We start from the raw sequence: 13,210 nt of genomic DNA, 5'->3' as shown, positions 1-13,210 counted from the left end.
GTCGAACCACTGAATCGGATCATAAATTCGGACTAGGAGACTACCATACAATATTTTATGACCATAAGAAAGAATCGGATCAATAATTATGACCTAAAGCCACCCCGTGGCCCGTTCGAAATTTTAGTCGTGTTGGCAATGGGGTAGTACACGAGTCGGAGGAAAAACTGAGGATGGGTCGAACCACTGAATCGGATCATAAATTCAGACTAGGAGACTGCCATACAATATTTTATGACCATAAGAAAGGATCGGATCAATAAATATGACCACACGCCATCCCGTGGCCCGTTAGAACAAAGATACAGGGGGTGAGATATTAACAGCTGTTTTCAACTCAAATGTTGGGTCTACATTGTCCTTTAAAGAATATTTGGCAAAAAGAATCTATATTTACATTGTTGTATGATCCCGACCCGTTATTACCTCCAAATTGGTGGTTCTTTTTATCTTTCATTTCTGTATCTGGCTTAACGTTCCACTATCTTGTGTTCTGTTTTTAAACAATGACACATTTATGGCAGCAGCTTTAGTTTTCTTCCTGTCAGTATCTTGAACTTTGGTTCCAAATATCTCTCTTTCCTTTCTTTTAAAACTTTTAAAACCATGATTATCATCTGTGGTGGATCTCTTTGACCAAGTGTCTACAAAAGAGAACGCATTCTCTTCAAACTGAGCTTGTTTAGATTGAAACAATGGAGTTTGTTTTTTTGGTGTTGGCTTTTGAGCTTGAGGTTTCTTTCCGGTCACAGATCGAGTCAATGGTCTCCTGATTTTATCCACACTTCCAGAGTTGGTTCTTCTTGTATGCAAACTATCATTTCCATCTGTAGTGGACATTGGCTTTGAATTATTTGCACGCATTTCAAAAGTCTGAGAGTTGGTTTTTCTTGTGTGCAAACCGTCATGTCCATCGGTTGTGGACTTGGGCTTTGACTTTATGAAAATAGATAAGAAAGGAGGGCTGCCGAGGCCCGGTGCTAGTTGTAGCGCGCTAGCGCGCATTTGACTAAAAACAAGGAAAGTAAAGGCTCTTCTCATGTTATTGCTGAAAAGAAGAAATCTCTTAGATGGGCGGATGCGAATCTGGATCTATCAACGGATCCCGGTATCGTCTGGTCCTTAGTCTTAGAGAAATTAGATATTTGCATCCATTTCAAACGTCTCAGAGTTGGGCTGTTTCTTATTAGGTGAACAAACGGTTTCAAGTAATTCTTGCACTTTCAATCTTAATGTTACTGGCCCACTGTTTCCTCTTTTCAGTTGTTCCCTGCTCTGCAACTACTTTCTTTGGCTCAAGCTCTCTCTGTGGAGTTGCATATGAAGACTCTTTCTCCTTCTGATAACTGTCAATCTTTGATTTTAGCTCACTAGCATTCATGGCTTGCAGGTTTAACATCTGATTTGCAAAATACGAACCAGGCTCCATTCCACCAACTTTCTTGCTACCACTTGGTTGCAAAGGGAAACTTGGTACCTTGTTTTGATGACCATTTGCTTCTGAATATGGCATGTTTTGATACGGAGTTTTTGTATGAACCTGTTGAGATGATTCCTGAATTGGAGGCTTGTTTTGCGTTCCCAAATCTGGAGATATGCCTTCTTTCCCTTTATGTATACCTTCTGTAGGGAACTCTTTTGAAGTTTGCAAATCAGTCAAAACTCCTTTCACATTTTGGCTCTTCGTTTTGGCGGAAGAATCAACCATGACCCCTATCGATATCTTCCTTGTTTGGCTGCATCGGTTATAATTGCTACCGAAACTCCTATTCCCACTCATATGATCCTATCACACAAATTTTAGATCTATTCAGCATAATTGTATGTACACAACAGAACACACATATACAAACTGAAATTTGGGGCAAAAGGCAAAGGGGATAATATCCAACTATAAGTGATCATTGACGAACATAAAACATTGAATGCATGATTTAAAAGACGATTAAACAAATTCCAGTCCATTGATGTTAAGAGATAAACAGAAATCATAAGCAAACCCTAAACCTATATCAAAATAATGAGACGTAAAGAAGGATTTGATATGATTAAAGGTACCAACAGATGCTTACATCATCTAAACATTTTCAAATATTAAAATACAAACGATTAACGAACAAAACTATAACATCTAGCAAATCCTGCTTCCAGTAACAATCATAGTGCAAAATTAGGGTTCAAATCATGAACTAGCAACACATTATGATCTAATTGAACATCCTAGGGTTCATAATCGCAGTGCAAACAAACTTATTATGCACGAACATTAATGATAACAGATTACGAATCAACTCGTAACAACTAACTAGGGTTCCAGATCGCAGTGCAAACAAACTTATTATGCTCGAATCGAACCAGAACTATAACATTAACAATAACAGCTTACGAATCAACTCAGAACGATTATAATCAACTAATTAAGGTTCCAAATCAAAGTGCAAACAAACTTATTATCAACGAATCTAACCAGAACTATAACATTAACAATAACAGCTTACGAATCAACTAATTAGGGCTCCGAATAAGCTCACCTGATTAATTACGATCCGTATTTGAATCAGTTGATATGATAGCTTGAGTTATTCAACAAACTGATAATAATTCAACAATTGGACGAGTTAGGGTTCTGAATCAAGCTTAATAACAACGAATCGAACCGGAATTATAACAATCATAATAATAATAATAGTTTACGAGTTAACTCAGAACGATTAGAATCAGCTAATTAGGGCTTCGAATAAGCTCACCTGCTTAATTACGATCCGTATTTGAATCCGTTGAACCGGTAGCTTGATTGATTCTTTTCAGAGCGGAACTTCTCAAATTCAACAAGGAAAACTCGACTTTTAAGATCTAGAGCTGCCCTGAATACAACAAAACAGATTGATGGATGTCAAATAACAAAAACACCCAAAACCGAAATACATATACTCATAATAATATAACAGATTAATGAATTATCAATTAACGGATTACATTACAGATCATAAGCAGGGTTTATATTTCATATCACAGTGTGTCTGACAGCAAATATGTTTTTTATTATATGCTGTGATTTGTTCACCTTCATTTCATGTATATAATGTGCATCCAATTAAGCAAAAACTTTAGCCTAAGTTTGATTTTGGTTATTAAGTATTAACCAAACCGAAAACTGACAAACTAATCAAATAAACCGAACCGATAGGTTAACCCGGTTTAAGCTAATAACCGAACTGAATCATACACATCCCTACATCAAACAATATAGAGATATGACAGTTGAGTTATTCTTCTTACAATAATAAGATGCTCAATTGACAAATCAAATTGAAGAGAAACCTGCAAACCTAACGAATAAATAAACTTGAGTACTAACAGCTTCCGATTGCAATCACCTAATTGATTAATTAATGTTTAAACTTCAAACTATAGCTATATTCATAGATCCGATAGCAGACAGACACCAAATCAACAACTGTGCGTAAGCATATGCATAAATAATACTACCTTGAGAGGATGTAATTCATCTTATCACTTTCCACTCTATTCTCCGTTGACGATTACTTTTGTGAAAACCCTAGCTCGCCTGTTTTTGGGGCTAATTGAAAGAGAGAGATGAAATGTATTTGTAATAATCAGGCGGGCGGTAAGTATTACGCAGCGAATCGGAGTCAACTGGTTCTTGTATCACCAAACTGAACTTATTAGGGCTCGAATTAGGGAGAATTGAGATCATCGTTTGCAGAGTTAGGGCTTCAATTCCTCGATTTCTCTCCGTCTGAACGGATACTTGCGTTTGGATGATGGAAATGTATGATGAGAGATGGTGGCGTGGCGGAGGAGAAGAGTGATCAGAACACCGGTGGGATGATACGGCTGTTGGCGACAAAGAGGGGTTGCGGACAGGAGTAGAAATTACGGATAAAAATTTGTGGGCGTGTTCGTGTTCGTGTTTGTGTTCGTGTTCGTGCGTTAGTATTGTAAACCGACGTTAGCAGACACTGACAGACAAACAAACATAAATGACTCTAACGGACAAACAAACAAGACAAGGACCGATCTTGAAAAGCGTTTTATGTCCTAACATTTTGTTAATTATAGACAGTGATGAATGTGTACTTAAGGGAGGGTGAAACCACCAGGGCTGTCTTCGAGAATTTAAATACCTCGGCCGAGCCAAAATAAAAAGGCCCTTAGGTCTTAACGAAAATTTTTTATTCGCTAGTGTACATGGATAAAACTTTTATCGCCCGATTTATTATAAGCAGAAACCATTAGCATGTAATTATCTCATAAACCATCGCAAATAACCTTATTTTTAACGCCAAAAAACATATATATACAATATGTATAAAAAAACTTTGTGCCCCCGAAATTTATGTGGTCCGGCCGATGGTGCGACTCACACACCCTCCGAGCCTCCCCTGGAAACCACTCTATTGGTTAACCATAAAGGTGCACTAAACAACCGGAACCGGACCCGACCCGCGGGTACGGACTGGGCTTTGGGTTTCCCCCGGAAGAGGAACCGACCAGGTGGAACCGGTTCCGCCAATACCCGGTCAAAACCCGACTCTAACCAAAACCCGAAAAAAACCCACTGGAACCGGTCAAATACCTTACTATACCCGGAACCGGTTCCTACCCTCGCCCAGTTTTGACTTTTGTTAATCATGCCATGTTCCGGTTCATGAGAACACCCGGTTTATGCACCTCTAGTTAACCATAAGAATCAAGAAGTGTCTTAAAGGTGAATTAGTTAACATTAGAGGTGCAAACGAGTCGAGCCCATTACGAAAACCGAACCATAAAATTATGTTTTTAGAAAATGGCTTAGCCAAACCATCGACAATTTTTCGCTCAATTTGTTTGTCGATTATTTTGGCTATTAGGCTAACCTCTACGAACTTCAGATATCTTTAGCCTTTTAATGTAAACTTAAAGCTCTATCCAATTAAAAAATGGTTGAAACAACCAAAAAAATGATTTCATAGTTATACCGCGTTGTAAAAATCTGTTCTAGGCAGCGTTTAGTCGCCGGTCACTCGGTAATCACCACTGGGTTGCCGATGCGACTTCAGCTAATATTCTCAAGTGTGATTATTCTCGGTGGCAGTCAAAATTGATCAAATTTCGGTCAAAAAGGGTCAAAATATTTAAAGCATTTGAAAAAAAATATATGCCTATTACTAAAATCGGATTTATAAGCTTAAAACATTATGGATATATATATATATATATATATCCCGATTAATCGCTAGTCGGTACCCCACCGCCCAATTAACGCCTGCTAGGCGAGTTTTACAACATTGATTATACACTTATACATGAGCTGGCTGCTTATTGAATTCACCATTTAGTCATTTGCCATCACAAGGAAGCATATGATTCTAAAATCTACATCTAGCATACACTTTTATCTCATAACATAACCAATGCAAAGAAAACTAGTAAACCAATACACACTACAAACGCATCCAAAAATGCCGCAAACCAGAATCAATACACAGCTCTATTCCATCACAACTACACATATAATCCTAAAAATCCTCATCTAGCATACATTCCTATCTCACAATTTATCCAATACACACTGCAAACACATAATCAGATCAATAACCAAAAACGCCGAAAATCAACTGCATACCAGAACCGAAACCGAGGCGAAAGCAAACAGAACTCGAGTACCGGTTACCGAAACTCGATTCGATAAGACGCAGTCGTTTTGAATTGCCGCGGATGAAGTTGTAATTGGCGTCAAGTGACCAGTTAGGGCACAGTGAAGATGAAGATGAAGATAATGTGGTGCGTGAGATGTTAATGGTGGTGGTTAATAGAAGTTAGGGCTCACATTTGGGTGTTACAGTAACTGGTTGATTATTGAAGATACCTGAAAATGTCCAGTGTTTTAAAATTTAAAAATACCCGTTTAACGTTTTAGCTTGGTAAATTGGATGAATAGTTTGTCTTTTCAATAGTCGGTATGGCTAGCTGTCGCTTTTACCCGAAACTCAACACAAAAAACTTGTACCTGAACCCGAACTAACCCGAATCCGAGAAAATTATGATTACGGCATAACTCCTATTCTTTAATATTTTTAGTAAAACGTTTTTTAACAAATTTAAGATATGTTATATAAAATTATTTATTTAACATGTGTAATGCGTGGGCTTCTAAAGGAAATATTAAAATGGAAATGGAGACAAAAATATGGAGTGTGAGAAAGATTTGTTGCCCAAAAAAAATAAATAAAAAACGAAAAACAATTACAAAAAAAAACTAAAATGTTTCCCCGTCATTCCGGTCCTAAAAAACGACGAAAAGACACAATGACGAAAATAAACAAACAACACAACGATAAATGAAAAATGTCACAACCGATCGCAAAATATAACGCAATGTTGAGTAATTTAACACAATATCAAGAAAAAAAAGACACAATCAAGTACAAATATAAACAAAAAAAACGTAATAATAAATAAAAAGACACAATGGTTTTTTCCTTAACACTGTGTCTTTTTATTTATTTCTACGAGGAAGACGGTGGTATGCATCGTAATGTAATTGTAATTAAACTACACTATAGTTACACTAGTTAATTCTTACAATTAACGTTAATTTAATTTGTACGTTAACCATCTCCGTTATATATATATATATATATATATATATATATATATATATATATATATAGTTTTTCTTAAGAGCATGCTCGGTCAAAATGTTGAGATGCTTCATCTGTTTAAACAGTATAGTAAACTCCTCGGTCAAAATTTAAAATTTTGACCCCGGTTATTGAGTTTTGAACTCCTTTATGCGTTTTGACATCCGTTTATGCGTTTGACGTCCGTTTGTTTTGTACTATATAATTTCGTCATAATTAAAAAATTTTAAACAATTGGTTAATTAGTAAACTTCCAAAAAAATAGAAAGATTTTTTATTTTTGAACAACGAACGTCTACAAAAGGATTCACAAATGATTTACTTAGTGTGAAGGCAACGCATGCGAAAAAGTAGAATTACACTAAAAATATACTTCGTCAAAAAAGCTGAGAGGCAGCATAGGCTACTGGGTTTAAGATTATCACATTAACTTAGAAAGCAAGGGTTTAATATTAATGAAAAATAAGAGGGTATGTGGAGTCCATAAAAGGCAAAAATTGTAGCCATGCATGTTGTGATATTCCTTGATGCCATTCTCTCTGCACCTTCTTTATGGGACCGAATCTAACCAATAAAACACTGTGCTATAAGGAGTAGTACCTTGAGCTACTTCACTTGTATAATAAGTCCCTTCCTCCCTACTTTTATCAAGGCATCCAAATCTTCTAAAAAAGGGCCACAAATTGAATGCCAACTTTTTTTTAAGTTAAACAATACTTACTAACTTGCATGATTATCATTTTGATATGTTTCATGTTCTTTTTGAAAATCCATTTTTTTTACTAATTTTATTGTTTAGACCATCATGATAAGAAGCTTTAAAACCGGCTTCACATAAGCCCTACCCATCCATCCTATGATTTACTCATCTCACAACTAAAAGCGACTAAAAAAATCGCATCGATCACAAAAATTGTTCTTTTGCTTTTTTGTACAACGTCCACCACGCCTTCACTCCCTCACATAATGATTTCTGACTCTCTTATCCATAACACCCACGTACGTACTCTCTCCTCAAAACATCTAAAATTGACTATTATGGATGCTCTTACATTATCTAGCCATCTGGATAAATAGCATACAATAACCGTGCCTATTTCCACATGGTAGACTGTGATCGTTTAAGTTTAGGCCAAACTAAATGGGGTCTTGGTTTCTTGTATGTCCCTTCAATCGATTGACTAATTTTTGTTTTCTTTTAACACTTAAAAGAGTTGTATTTAATGCCATCATTCTTTTAAAATTGTTGAATAAAAATACTAAAAAAAATAACACATGGAAGCATATATAATAATTTTTTATCTATTGTTTTTTTTTTCTGGATTTTATAAGTTATATACAATTTGAAACTAAAGTGAAAAGCCATTAGTATGAAACTCAGCTTTAGAACTACATGGACGTCACTTGAAAAGCAAAGGCTATATTACATGCACGTTCACCTATCTCTTTAGTTTATTCGATATGACAAATTCTAGCTTTCTATATTAACCTTAATTTTGTTAACCATGGATCGGAACTCAAAAGATTTGGGACTACACTTAGGGTGAGAGGTTGTTCTTTGGTACTTGAGGATTTGAGATAAGCGATTAAGTCAGTGTAGTTTCAAAGAGTTAGATGAGACACTCAAAGACTTAAATTAAAAAAAGAGAGGTCTTGGATCGCCCATGACAAAAAAAATAAAAGCAAATAGGAGGTTTCAGGTTGGGTCATGGGATTTTCTCACATATGATAAGTATCTAATAAGGGCGGTCTCTGGGACTTGGGGAATTGAGACAAGTTAGCGGATTAGTGATCAAAATTAGCCATTTAAAAAACTATAAAGAGCTTGGGGTGCTACCCTTTATAAGGACCCCAAACATAAACATAGTTCAGTAAAGGCTAATTAATTATTGGAGCTCAAAAGAAGTATAAATTATCATAACAACCAAGTGAACTACAAAACAACTCTAATAGATAATATTATTCACAAATTATATTCGTACTTTGTTCTCCAAATATAAAAACACTTGAAGAAGTGCCGAAGGGGTATACAAAATATTAAAGAAAGAAACAAATAAATCAATCAATAAATAAAAAATCCCATAAGATGATAAAGTGTAATCATGTTGGTGATGATTTTCATGCAGAAAGATGGGTTCTTTTTTTCCTTTTCTTTCTTTTTTTTTTTAGAGTTTGCTGTTATATATATATCTTGGTGCCAGTAGAGAACTAGAGATGAACCTTTTCTTGAATTCTTTTCCTCTTTTTGGATGCTTCTTTTCTCTTTAGCAACATGGGGTTTTGATGTACAGTTAGTTTTTGGTTAACCCTGATTTGTATATGTATCAAAGGCCTGCAAATGCAAGGAGTTCTAGAGAGATAAAGGGAAAAAGTAAAAAAGAAAAAACAGGGTCTGTGTGTTGGTGAAAAAGAACCAGCAACTAGCTAGGGTTCAAGTAGGGTGGTCATAATGATGAGGACAGTGATGCTGTCTTTTTATTTTTTTATTATTTTTTTTTTTGGAAATTTGCTGATTTCAATGATGATCAGGCAAGAAGGTGGAGTACTTCAACCAATCTGCCTCATTGTGGTTTGTGATTGATGATTCATGTTCCTGCATGCATTTTTTTTAGTTAGATTTCATGGTTAATAATTATTGAGTTCACCAATGGATTTAAAAGAAAAGTTGAAAGACAGCAAGGACAAAAAGAAAAAAAAAGGTTCATGATACATAAATCACTGGCGAAGCTTGGTCGGAGATGTCGCGGGGGTCGGACGAAAATATACATTAAAAAAACTATAAACGGAGGGGGCCGGGATCAAATTTCCGGTTGAATATTATTGGTTGAATACAAAACTAATATTAAGTTGAGAATTGTAAGAACATAATTAACAAAGATAATCATATATTATGAAAGAAAGAAAAAGAAGAGGTTAATATCATCTTATATCTTATGTATCATATTTAAAATAACAAATAATAATAGTGCTTAATTATACTGTTAGTATAGGTTTTTATTTAAAACTTGTGTGGTAGGATGCTCTATTAAATATTTCCCCCGTCCCATTATAAGTGTCATGTTTTGACTTTTCAAGTCTTTTTTTTGCAACTTTGACCGTAAATATTTTTGTTCGTGTCATATAATACTTGAAGAAAATTATATCAATGTAAAATACATTTAAAACCCAATCAATTCATATATTTTATATTAAGTATTATATAACACAAACAAAAATATTGTCGGTCAAAGTTAAACAAGAAAGACTTAAAAAATCAAACTAAGACACTTATAATAGGACGGAGGGAGTAACTAAAAAATGTTTATAACTGTAATCACTTTTGCTAACAATGGAATTATAGAACACCATTTTATAAAATGTCTTAATCAAGAAGGGTAACATTTGTTTTCTTTATATTTTAAAGGAAAGGAAAAAGGTGGTCATAATTATTGAGGTTATACCTAAATTTCACGGTGCTTTTGGCCTTCAATCACATAGGGTGTTGTGTCTCTCTTTGTCCTAAGATGCCATTCATCAAAAAAAGATTTTGGGTCATATATCTTATATCATTCTATAACTTTTACCTTTGAACTCGAAATTAAAGTTGATTGTAACCTAAGTATCATCTCTAGTTAGATCATAATCGGTATCAGATGAATTAAATAAACTTTTCTTAAAAGCGACATGCGTAAATGATGATTTTATTAAGTTGACAAGTTTTTAGTCCTTATGAATAAAAACACTAGAAAAACGACATCATTTTAACAAGTTTACATAAATGACGATATTTTATCATTTGTTATCATTATATAATATCAGTATAACTTTAAAGCGAAATCGATATGTTAAACAAATTAGAAACTGATTATGCCGGATTGATCATACACTTTGGCACTATAGATGTGATCAATAAATATAACTTTGATATAATTAAATGATAGATAAATTAATGAAGAAAAAAAATGTCTCACTATTAGGATCTTTACTTTGGGACACATATGAGTACAAGCTTGAGTTTCTTTGTACTTTTGTCTCTCTTTTTTTTGTTCCAAAGAGAAAGAGGAGAAATATTGGATGCCAAACATCCATGATTTAGTCTTGAATTCTAATGGACAACCTCATATTTTTCTTCTTACCTTTCAATTTATACTTGTCTTGTCATTGAAAAGTAATTTAGTCTTGCTTTTCTCTCTTTTTAAGTGTTAATATATTTTTGGGTTATTGGGTTTTAATAACCTCAATTTTCACTTATTTACTGAGATTAATCTTACGTTAAAAAATATTTACATATAATCTCAACTTTAAACATATAGGTAGCACTTTTCAAAAACTGTCTACAAGGGTACACTGATTTCCCTCCAACATTCTCATACATATTTTCACGTTATCAAAAAGCTAACAAGGTTACTTTTCAGTTAGTATGGAATTGAAAATACGTTTAAAGTTTGGAGTTTGGACTGTTTGTAAATATTCATGAGTTTGAGATTAATCACAAACAATAGATAAATATTGAGATTGTTAAAATTCAATAAGAAAAATTCCAATTTGAAATAAAAAAGCATAATGAAAGATCACCACAAGTAGACACGTTAGCAAAAGGAAGAAAGAGCAAAGGTTATAAAGGGAAAGGAGAATAACAAGAGGAACAAAAGAAGCATGCATCAAAATATTTGAAATTCAATTAGAAAATATATAAAAGAACACAACAAATATACAAAAGTTTCTTACACTTGTATCTTTTTTTAATTAATATGAAAATTTAATAAAATTCAGATAACCTGTCAAACCAAATAAAAAGTTAATAAAAAGAAATAAGCAATGAGAAGCATGAAAAGTGAAAGGGGAAAAGAATGTAATATATATGCTTTATCCCCATATATATCTTCCTTTAGTTAAAATATATTTAAGTTTTAATTTATATTTAATATATCAATGTAATATTAAATCAATAAAATTTACATAAAATTCAGAGTCAAAAAGGTTGTGAAAAACTAACTTCTTTAATATCAGTTGATGATGATGGAGTGCACCCCATTATCAGTTCCTCCAATCCTGATGTTGATCTCCCTCCTCCCATCTTATGATGATGTTGATGTTGCTGCTGTTATTAGAAATCACAGAAAATATCTTTATTACTCTTTTATACTTTTTTTATTTCAATATTTTTAATATTGATATATACTTTCACTTTTTTTTTCTTCTTGTACACCCACGTCCCACAATATATAATATCGTATAGGTTGATAAATCCGTACATATATACAACAATATATGTATAGCTAGGCAATTAATTAAGTAGTACAGATTTAAACATTTATATATATAAATTATTAGTTTAATGGTTTTTATATACACAAGTTAGTTTAATGATTTTGTCATATAACTAGTGATTGAAAATTGAACTATTCAAATTTTTAACACCTTAATAATATAGTATTTTGTGCTTAGAGCATTAATTATAGCTTCTTTAAATTTAACTCTATACATAAAATATAGACATTTAGTATATTTTGCATCTCTATCGAACTCTATTTCTATAAAATTTAGAGTTTTAATGAATAGTAATTCTTTTAATATAGAGATCTACTATTCATTGCCTTCTCTATAATATTTTTAAATGTTTAAGAAAGGAAAAGAAATAGAAAATGTTTGTTAATGAGATAGATAAACTGATAAAAGAAATAGAGAACTTAATGTGATAGGCTATATAAAATTTTTAAAAATGTAATATTTAGTTAAATCAACATTCACATCAGCTTCTCTTCGATATCTACTCTATACTTTACGTAAAAACACACTCATCTATAAAATTTGATCATATTCTAAAAACATTATCACATCTCATTCTTTATATCTATCTCTATTTAATTATATAATACTTATTAACAAAATATTATTTTTTCTTTTTCTTTTATTCACAAAATATTGATAAAGGATAGTGAAACTCTAACTTTATAGCGTATACCTTTATTGATTTCTCTAAATATATTTTAATATGTTGTTATAGAGATAAAGAAGCCGACATGAATGTTTGATACACATAATACAAGAAATGTAAATCACCTGAAAATTATGCATGATTCTTGACACATGAAACGAGTCCTCATCAAACATATTAACGGAGGTGTGATGCAGATGATGTGGCGGTTGAGGTGGCGAAACGAGAGTGGACACATGATGACTTGGCCTGCTGACGTCAAAAGCCATCTGCTGATGATGTGGATTATGTGGGGTCACATGATATGGCTGCTGTCTTTGTAGGTCATGCTCATTGCACGTTGTACCCACCTGCATCAAACAGTTGTACGCTTGAAAGCATGACAAATACAGCATCTTACAAGTCATAATGCACAAAGTACCATAGAGGTAATCATGAATTGGCTTGCTGCTACCACAAGTTAAGTATATATGATAAAACATAAAAGCAACCTTTAAACTATTTTTAGTTCATCTCTTAGCCTTGCACTCAATTAATTTCTAAAATTATGACATGCATGCACTTATTTTATGCATGTAATTAAGTTATCATTCAGACAAATTTTGATGTATTTGATTGATATTGTATTATATAATTGATTGTTATA

The 13,210-nt window shown here is 33.2% G+C and overlaps 1 pseudogene; it reads right to left on the bottom strand.

The window, feature by feature from the left end:
• Nucleotides 1-291: 291 nt before the first annotated feature.
• On the bottom strand, nucleotides 292-2,075 carry LOC143544449 (uncharacterized; annotated as a pseudogene).
• Between the last annotated feature and the right edge of the window lie 11,135 nt (nucleotides 2,076-13,210).

Source organism: Bidens hawaiensis, unplaced genomic scaffold (assembly GCF_021521415.1).
Source record: "Bidens hawaiensis isolate Kalapana, Puna unplaced genomic scaffold, B.hawaiensis_p1.1 tig00013567_1, whole genome shotgun sequence".
NCBI lineage: Eukaryota > Viridiplantae > Streptophyta > Magnoliopsida > Asterales > Asteraceae > Bidens > Bidens hawaiensis.
Note: the sequence above shows the minus strand (reverse complement) of the source record. Positions and strands in the feature narration are given on the sequence as shown.